This window comes from Cervus elaphus, chromosome 27, assembly GCF_910594005.1.
Source record: "Cervus elaphus chromosome 27, mCerEla1.1, whole genome shotgun sequence".
Classification (NCBI taxonomy): Eukaryota; Metazoa; Chordata; class Mammalia; order Artiodactyla; family Cervidae; genus Cervus; species Cervus elaphus.
The window spans coordinates 35,367,566-35,376,754 of record NC_057841.1 but is presented as its reverse complement, the minus strand read 5'-3'; the positions used below and the strand labels follow the sequence as shown (position 1 = coordinate 35,376,754).

At 44.0% G+C, this 9,189-nt stretch overlaps 1 pseudogene across 1 annotated transcript; it reads right to left on the bottom strand.

The window, feature by feature from the left end:
- Window positions 1-200: 200 nt before the first annotated feature.
- LOC122685004 lies at window positions 201-1,022 on the bottom strand (annotated as a pseudogene). Its single transcript, XR_006338213.1, has one exon. The product of XR_006338213.1 is annotated as a 40S ribosomal protein S6-like (transcript).
- Window positions 1,023-9,189: the final 8,167 nt, after the last annotated feature.

Here is a 9,189-nt window from a genome sequence, read left to right as displayed (position 1 = left end):
GTGCACGGGCTTCTCGCGGCGGTGGCTTCTGTTTTATGGAGCACTGTCTCTAGCACTGTAGTGCATCGGCTCAGTTGTCCCACAACATGTGGGATCTTCCCAGACCAGGGATTGAACCTGTGGCTCCTACAGAATGGATTCTTAATCCTGCAGGTGGATTCTTAACCGCTGGACTACTGGGCAAGTCGCTTGTTCAGTTGTTTTTTTTTTTTTTTTTGATGTCTGATCTTATTTATTTGTTACTCTTAGAACATCTCATTTTTGACTGGACTCAGACTTAGAAGTAGAAGCTCTCAGAGAGGACAGCCTCCGTCTCTTGGCAATCTGTTCCTGCCGTTTTTCTTTGGCCTCCTTCATTCTCTTGGCCAAAAGTTTAGCATATTCTGCAGCCTCTTCTTTGTTTTTCTTAGTACGCTGTTTCTTCAGAGCAATACGCCGGCGTTTGTGTTGCAGAACTCGTGGAGTCACGAGACGCTGAATCTTGGGTGCTTTAGTCCTAGGTTTCTTACCTTCTTTGTTTAGGGGCTTTCGCACAACATACTGGCGGACGTCATCTTCTTTAGAGAGATTGAGAAGTTTGCGGATTCTGCTAGCTCTTTTGGGACCCAGGCGACGAGGCACTGTAGTATCAGTGAGTCCAGGAATATCCTTCTCCCCTTTTTTCACAATGACCAAGTTGAGAACACTCAGATTGGCATCCACAATGCAACCCCATACAGATTTGCGCTTTCTCTCTCCAGTCCTCCTTGGTCTGTAACAGGAATGCCCCTTACTCAGTAGCAGGCGAACTCGGCCATGGGTCAAGACACCCTGCTTCATGGGGAAACCCTGCTTATCGTTCCCGCCACTGATTCGGACCACATAACCCTTCCATTCTTCACCCAGAGCGTCAGCAGCAACTTCTGTGGCCATGCACTTCTCGTAGAAGGTACGAAGTTTTCATTCATCGTCCACTTCAATGAGCTTCTGGCAGCCAGTGGCCGGGAAAGAGATGTTCAGCTTCATTCTGAAGTGGCCGACAGCCTCTGAGGTGCCACGAAAAAGAGTGTTCAGTTGTTTTAAGAGCAAAAAGAACTGCCTGACTCTTAGAAAGTTTAACATTTGCAGAAAGCAGGACAATGTCATTTGGGGGAGATATTTTTCCTGGTCTCTGAGATCAGAGTAGGGATGGTTCTCAAAGCTCTCAGAAAAGTCTTCATTGTCAAGAAAGTAGTAGTTTCTCAACCTGTGTCGTGTGCCAGGAATAATTGCATATTCTCCCAATCACAAATTAAATGTGACTTCTTCACAAGTGTCCCCTCTCGCCTGAGTGTATCTTGAAAAAATTCCCTGAGGTCTTAGTAAGGGGTGCTTATTTAAACTTTTGCAGTGTGATTGTTGACAAACAGCTTGCTATCTGGTGGTGAGATGTGCTAAGATCTTGAAAATGAGGTTGAGGATCTAGGTTCTGTCACTGACCTATTGAATTCTAAACCCTGGAGGTAAAGAGTGGGTCTCCTCCTACCCTTGAGGAGCCAATAGTGTGGCCGGGGTGGAAGGACATGGTACAGTGTGGACACACACATAAGGACACTGCCACTGGTTCAAGAGGTAAGTCTGTAAATTTTTGCTTTTGTGTTCTTTATTTTGGTATTTCCGTATCAGAATTAGGCTAGCTCTGGGACTATTAGGCTAGCTTTCCAGAATTGGAAAGCCTTAAAAAAAAAAAGTATTGCTTTTGACTGTGCTAGGTCTTCATTGCTGCTTGGACTTTTCTTTAGTTGTGGGGAGCGAGGGCTACTCTCTAGTTGAGGTGCGTGGGCCTTGCATTGCAGTGGCCTCCCTTGTGGAAACAGGCTGCAGGCGCCCTGGTTCCCGGACTCTAGAGCGCAGGCTCAGTGGTTGTGGTGCATGAGCCCAGTTGCTCGGTGGCATGTGGGATCTTCCTGGATTAGGGATTAAACCACGTGGGCAGGCAAATTCTTCACCACTGAGCCACTAGGGAAAACCAAGCATTGTTTTTTATTTATTTATTTTTAAATGCCATGGATATTTTGTGTAAACTTAGAAATTATCTGTGTCTTGAGTACTGGTGGGAACACTGTGGGTCTGACACCCTTCTTGGAGATAATTCATTGACAGTTATCTTCCCCTTCACCACATTTCTTCACTAATTGTTTGTTTATTTAGATTTTCTGCTTCTTCCCAAAGGAATTTTGATGCTTTGTATTTTCTTGAAATTCAGCTGCTTCATCAAGACTTCATAGTATTCTGTTGTCAGTGACTTTCCATCTGTTACATCCCTGTCTCACTCTTAATTTCATCTATTTTAGCATCTTTCATTTTTCTTTAATGGATTAACTACAGGACTATCAGTTTGACTTATTTTGCCCTCCCCAAAACAGCAAGCACTTTCTCTTTCTTTTTTGGACAGGCAGTGGGCAGAGAACTGTTCTGATGGGTCCTTCAAACACTGTCTTGAGGCCCCTCTGTGGGAGAAGTGGGCATTGTAGGTACACTATTTTCAGCCCTCATCTTATCTGAAGCCGAAACCTCTGGCTGTGAGATGAGTCAACTTCTCCTTCAGTTTCCCAATCAGGTCTTTATCATTCCTAAGATCCCGTTTAGTTTCCACTGAGATGATGAGAGTGCTGGGTAGCGGGGTCACATTTAGGATACCACTTTGCACAGTTATTTGAAGATGATGCAGAACTTACAAGGGAAAAGCAAATGAAGAATATCCTCGCTTGCAGAAAGGATGGGATGTGAAATCTGTCATAATTTTCTCGTCCAGCTTCTTGTTCCATGAGCCCAGATTTACCATTTTCTCCAGCTACCAGACCATTAGCAGAACAGTTGTCATACAGACAATAGGGCTATATTCTCCAGGAAGTGCATAGGTGTATCACTGATCAGTAGGCAAGTTTTACCTATAGCTCCATCTTCCACCCCACACTCCTGATGGCCTGCATTAAAGCTACTTGCTGGGTGGCTCGTGGCTGTGGTTGGGTGCAGAGGCAAGAAGCAGTGGGTTCAGGGGTGTCAGAACCTCTTTCTACACTGTTGCAGAAAGCAGGACAATGTCATTTGGGGGAGATATTTCACCCTCAGCAGACTATAAGCTGAAATCTAGCTAAAGACCACACAAACCCAGCAAAAGAACTGCATGTTTGCAGCTCAATGGGATTCTATTTTTAATTGTAGGATAATTACTTTTCAATATTCTGATGGTTTTTGCCATACACCAACACGAATCCCTGAGAAAGGCAATCCCAAAGAATGCTCAAACTACCACACAATTGCACTCATCTCACACGCTAGTAAAGTAATGCTCAAAATTCTCCAAACCAGTCTTCAGCAATACGTGAACCATGAATTTCCAGATGTTCAAGCTGGTTTTAGAAAAGGCAGAGGAACCAGAGATCAAATTGCCAACATCCTCTGGATCATCGAAAAAGCAAGAGAGTTCCAGAAAAACATCTATTTCTGCTTTATTGACTATGCCAAAGCCTTCGACTGTGTGGCTCACAATAAACTGTGGAAAATTCTGAAAGAGATGGGAATACCAGACCACCTGACCTGCCTCTTGAGAAACCTGTATGCAGGTCAGGAAGCAACAGTTAGAACTGGACATGGAAAAACAGACTGGTTCCAAATAGGGAAAGGAGTGCGTCAAGGCTGTACATTGTCACCCTGCTTATTTAACTTATATGCAGAGTACATCATGAGAAACACTGGGCTGGAAGAAGCACAAGCTGGAATCAACATTGCCGGGAGAAATATCATAACCTCAGATATGCAGATGACACCACCCTTATGGCAGAAAGTGAAGAAGAACTAAAAAGCCTCTTGATGAAAGTGAAAGAGGAGAGTGAAAAAGTTGGCTTAAAACTCAACATTCAGAAAACTAAGATCATGGCATCTGGTCCCATCACCTCATGGGAAATAGATGGGGAGACAGTGGAAACAGTGTCAGACTTTATTTTTTTGGGCTCCAAAATCATTGCAGATGGTGATGGCAGCCGTGAAATTAAAAGACGCTTACTCCTTGGAAGGAAAGTTATGACCAACCTAGACAGCATATTAAAAAGCAGAGACATTACTTTGCCAACAAAGGTCCATCTAGTCAAGGCTATGGTTTTTCCAGTGGTCATGTATGGATGTGAGAGTTGGACTATAAAGAAAGCTGAGTGCCGAAAAATTGATACTTTTGAGCTATGGTGCTGGAGAAGACTCTTGAGAGTCCCTTGGACTGCAAGGAGATCCAACCAGTCCATCCTAAAGGAGATCAGTCCTGGGTGTTCATTGGAAGGACTGATGCTGGAGCTGAAACTCCAATACTTTGGCCACCTCATGCGAAGAGCTGACTCATTGGAAAAGACCCTGATACTGGGAGGGATTGGGGGCAGGAGGAGAAGGGGACGGCAGAGGATGAGATGGCTGGATGGCGTCACCGACTCGATGGACATGAGTTTGAATAAACTCCGGGAGTTTGTGATGGACAGGGAGGCCTGGCGTGCTGCGATTCATGGGATCGCAGAGTCGGACACAACTGAGTGACAGAACTGAGCTGAACTGAACATGAATCAGCCATAAGTATACACGTGTCCCCTCCCTCCTGTACCCCGCTCCCACCACCCTCCCCCTCCCATCTCTCTAGGTTGTCACAGATCCCCGGCTTTGAGTTCCTTGCGTCATATAGCAAACTCCCTCAGTGGGGATCCTTTAAGGCCAGAACATCTCCTTAACCTGAAAGGGCCAGACTTACAACAATAGAATTTGAGAGAGATGGAATTGTGGAAGCTTATCTGGTCTATGGTGGTTTATCCAGTGTGATACAAAGTACTCCAAGTAATAAGGTGAGACTTGTATCTAGAGTGGTTTTCAGGAAATGGGCTGTGGATGTGTGTGCACCCAAGATGGTGCCACAGACTCCATTTATGAAATGCAACTTGACTAACAGACTCACCAGGATGCATTTTTAAAAGAAGAATTCAGCAAAAGATGGTAGAAGGACTTAGAACTGTAGTCATAGGACAGGGAGTTGCATCCCACTTCTATAATATTGGGCTTCCCTTGTGGTTCAGCTCTTAAAGAATCCACCTGCAGTGTGGGAGACCTGGGTTCAATCCCTGGGTTGGGAAGGTCCCCTGGAGAAGGGAAAGGCTACCCACTCCAGTATTCTGGCCTGGAGAATTCCATGGACTGTATAGTCTATGGGGTTGCAAAGAGTCGGGCAGACTGAGTGACTTTCACTTTTTCTGTGATATCATGAATGAATCCTTAACTCTGAGTAAGTATTTCTTAACCTCTCTGACCCTTAGTTTCAATTTCTTTAAAATGAAAATGATATTGAGTACTCACTAAGGTTCTTGCAAAGATATATATCAATAGTATTAAATGAAAAAAGAATTAATTCAAGAGTTAAAGTGCCTTGCAAACTATAAACATGAAAGTTGTTGAACATGAAAGTTGTTTATGCAATAAGCATTTGTTAAGGAATTATTGTGCACATAAACTGTATTAAGGGTTTCAGCAATCTACCAAGTATATTTTAAAATATCTCATACCGTTTTAGTCCACCAGTTGAGAAAGACTTTGCCTGAAATAACTGTTATATATAGTATTTTTCCTTTATCCCATTGGCTGGATTTAACAGGTAGATCAGGATTTTTTAAGACATCAAGAAACATGAAGGTTTTCAAACAGTTGCTCCTTGCTTTTATTAATAAAGAGAACTGTGCCAAGGGTGTATGCTTCAATGAGAAATAATGAGAGAAAATTGTTCACAAGCTTACTTGGTTAAGTGCAATTAAGCTAGCCTGTAATTTTTGTATTAAACTGCTTGATAGTTGGGAACCAGTATTTGGAGCTACTCATTAAATAAATTACCTAGATTAAGCAGTTTTCCCTGATCACAAACAAAGGGAGCAAGGATGTCGTTGAAACCCATGGTCTCTTAAAGAATAATGCGAGGCTGGTGAACAGGTAGCCCTAGACTATGGCTGCATGGCCCACGGAAACTGTTGATCAGGCCTGATAGCGCCTCAGAAGAAGGAATTACTGGGAGGCTTGGAACCTGGGTGCTCATGCCGCTTTAAATGTGTGTGACCTTTGGCCAGTGCGTTGACTCCCTGAACCCAGTTTCCCTTTTTCTCTAAAGAGGAGTAATAACATCCATGTGGACTATTGCATGGGGATGTGGCAGTGATCTGACTCAAGATGCAAATTATAGGAAAAACTGACTCAGAGAGGCTTGGCAAGCTCTGCTCAAATGCCAGTGTAGGTAGAATCACCTGATGATTCTGTTCAAATGCAGACTCATTCAGGAGGGTCTACAGTGTGGTCCTGATTCTGTGGTTCTGACGAACTCCCAAGTGATGCTGCTGCTGCTGCTGGCCTATTACAGATCACACTTCGAGTACAGAGAGCTTCAAGAATAAAGACAGTTTTAGACCATTATTGGAGAAGGAAATGGCAACCCACTGCAGTGTCCTTGCCTGGAAAATTCCATGGACAGAGAAGTCTGGTGGACTACAGTCCATGGGGTCCCAAAGAGTCGGACACGAGCAACTAATTAGACCATTATACCGCACGTTCCAGGAATAAAGATTCGCTTCAGTATATGTTTGGGCCAGCTGCTCAGCAACATTATGGAAGTACTGGTTACCTTCTGCTTTTTCCTGTGCTCTGTAATGTCAGCTTTCACTTTGAGGCTGGCTCTCCTTGTGGTACGTGCGTGTGGTGCGTGTGTGCTAAGTCACTTCAGTCGTGTCCGACTCTGTGTGACCCTATGGACTGTAGCCTGCCAGGCTCCTCTGTCCTTGGACTTCCCCACCAAGAATACTGGAGTGGGTTGCCATGCCTTCTTCCCGGGGATCTTCCCAACCTAGGGATCAAACCTGCGTCTATGTTTCCTGCATTAGCAGGCAGTTTCTTTACCACTAGCGCCACCTCCTTGTGGAACTTAGGCGACTGCCTGCAGCTCCTGGGGCTTCGGTTCAGACATCCTTGGTTGTGGCCGGCAGAAAACTGGCAGTGTTGTCAGCCAGAGTCTTAAGGCTCATTTCAATTGTACAGATGAAATAAACTGATTGGCTTAACCCAGGTCATAGGCTCCACTTGTGGGGATGGAAGTGGGGTGAAATTCCCAGAACCAAATGGAAATCAGGGCTACAGGAGGGAGAAAGCAGATGTTGGGGTTGGGGGCAGCTAAAGAATGTTCTTTTTTAGAGTGTTTATCAAATCTATTTTAACAAATATGATCTATTAATATGAATATCATAAATAGTAGTATGCACACATCCCCATCTGATTTAGGAATCTTGAGTCAAGAAATACCAATTTTTGTTAATATCAAATATATTTTGGAGATCACAACACTTTTTTAGAGATTCCCAAGACATTTTTACTTATTGATAAGTTTAATGTTGTTTGGGTCAATAGGAGTCACTAACAAGGGTTGGAGTGAATAATCTCTTTCTGAAGAGATCAGAAAATCCACAGCACAGGGAAACGCTTTTAAGGTGTTTTGAACTTTGGTTCTTAAATATAATCATAAATTTAAGTATGCTATCTGGCTGGACTTGGAGGGGACCAGGGAAATATGGAAAAAACTGTTGTAGCAAATGAAAATACCGAGAGAGTTACCGAGGATGGGCTGCCCTCCCCAGGACAGAAGGAGTGGTTTGTTAATTAAGACAAAACAGAAATTAAGTTTTTTGAGAGTTATTCAGTTAGTGACAGTGAACTTCTTGCTAATCTTGCTGTTCCTATGCCCAAAACTTTCACAACATCATTCTTTTACCACGTGCTTGTCACCCAACCAGCAGACACTATTTGTGTTGGGTCTAGAATTTACCATGAAAAAGATGCCGGGCCTGAGATGAAGTTCTCATTAGGAAATGTCTCTCCATAGATGGACTTGCCCCAGTGCCATGATGGCAGTGATGTCACCATGCTGTTAAATAAACTCAAGATGAATTCTGAGAAAGCAAGAATCCTGACCAGATTCTTTCTCCGCAGTGCTCAGAGCACTGAAGTTTACTGCAGGCTTTGGACTCTGTAGACACATAACTCAGTTGGGACCCAGGAGTTGACTGTTTAGGGCAATGTTTGTGCACATGACAGGGTTGGCCATGGCTGGGTGTAGATGTGGCACAAACTGCATGAGGCTGCAGATCTGGGTGTTGGCCCCTGCAAAACCTAGTTATCTTTTAGGTAGTATGTCATTCATAATTTAACCTTACCCAAAGAGGTTTGTCAAAATGGAGGGTAATCTTGGGAACCCATAACTTGCAGTTGGTGTCAGAAATGGGGGTTGTCTTGTAGGCTTTACCGTTGGCATCAGAAGTGTGATTCCCTATGTTGGCTTTAAAAAGTCACAATGTAAGAGTTGTAAATTAAGTCTTATCTGGGGGCAAAATGAGGACTGTAGCCTGGCATACAGCACCTCAGAGAGCTCTGAGAAACTGCTCTAAAAGGCCAAGGGGGAAGGTGAGCATATATGTAATTTTGGTGAAGGGGAATACATTCAATCAAACACACATTTTTTTGCAGAAGCTTTCTGCTAGTCATGAGGAACAGTTATCACTATGAGGGATTTAGTGCTTTTTGAGATATGAGGAGATACAAGAATTGGGCTCATAAAATCTCCTGAAATTAACTACCTGAAGACCTGTTCTGCCAGTCTGTGCCCCCACTCCCCAGCATAGAGTGCCTCATTTCTGCTCTCCACCCTGAAATCCTTTCAGAGGGTGTTGAAAATCAGCAGCTGCAGCAGCATATGATTTAATCCTTGTAGAGGTAGATGGCAAGTGACAATGACAGGTGCCAATTCGTAGCTGACACCTAGAATGAGGCTCACTCACTGAAATGTGTGGTTTGGGGAAAGAAAAGATGAGAGGCCTGGGATGAGTCTTTGATTCCTGCATGGCTTCCTGTTCACCCACTGTTTGGAACTGCACTTGTGTTACAGGAAGGGGGACGCCTTCTAGGGTCCAAGAGTGGGCTCTTGTCTAATGTTCTGAAATGAATTATCTGAGGAAACACAGATTACTGACAAGCAAAAGACTGTTTGGGGAAGTGGAGGAGCAGTGTAAAGGGAACCCAGGAGGATTGCTCTGCCACGTGGCTCCCAGGCTCAGGTTTTATGGTAATGAGGTTAGTTTCCAGGTTGTCTCTGGCTAGTCATCTCGCTTGGCCCCTAGT